The following is a 364-nucleotide window of genomic DNA, read 5'->3' on the forward strand; positions in this document are numbered from 1 at the left end:
CAGCGAAGCAGTAATTGTGAGGATGGCGTGGGACCTGGCAGGGCTTACGTCTGTTGTGCATGGGGTCACGGTGAGTCAGAACCAACTCAGCAGCACCTCAACCTCCACAGAGTGTCTGTCATTGCGGTGACGGGCACGTTACTGGGATGCTGGAAGCTATGTCACTGGTCTTTCCAATACCAACAGGTTGCAGTAGTGTTTCCATCCTAAAAACAGACAAAGAAGAAGGAATAGGCTGCCTACTTTTAAGAGATTAGCTTATGGAGAGCAACAGGACCTTGTCTGAGTCCCTTATATTGGAAGGGACTCAAAAGATCTTCTGGTCCAGAAAGCTGGACCTTCTGCTCGTGGGACATAATTCAAA

This window comes from Echinops telfairi, unplaced genomic scaffold (assembly GCF_000313985.2).
Source record: "Echinops telfairi isolate 266 unplaced genomic scaffold, ASM31398v2 ScPeMD7_3533;HRSCAF=4204_1, whole genome shotgun sequence".
NCBI classification, from domain to species: Eukaryota; Metazoa; Chordata; class Mammalia; order Afrosoricida; family Tenrecidae; genus Echinops; species Echinops telfairi.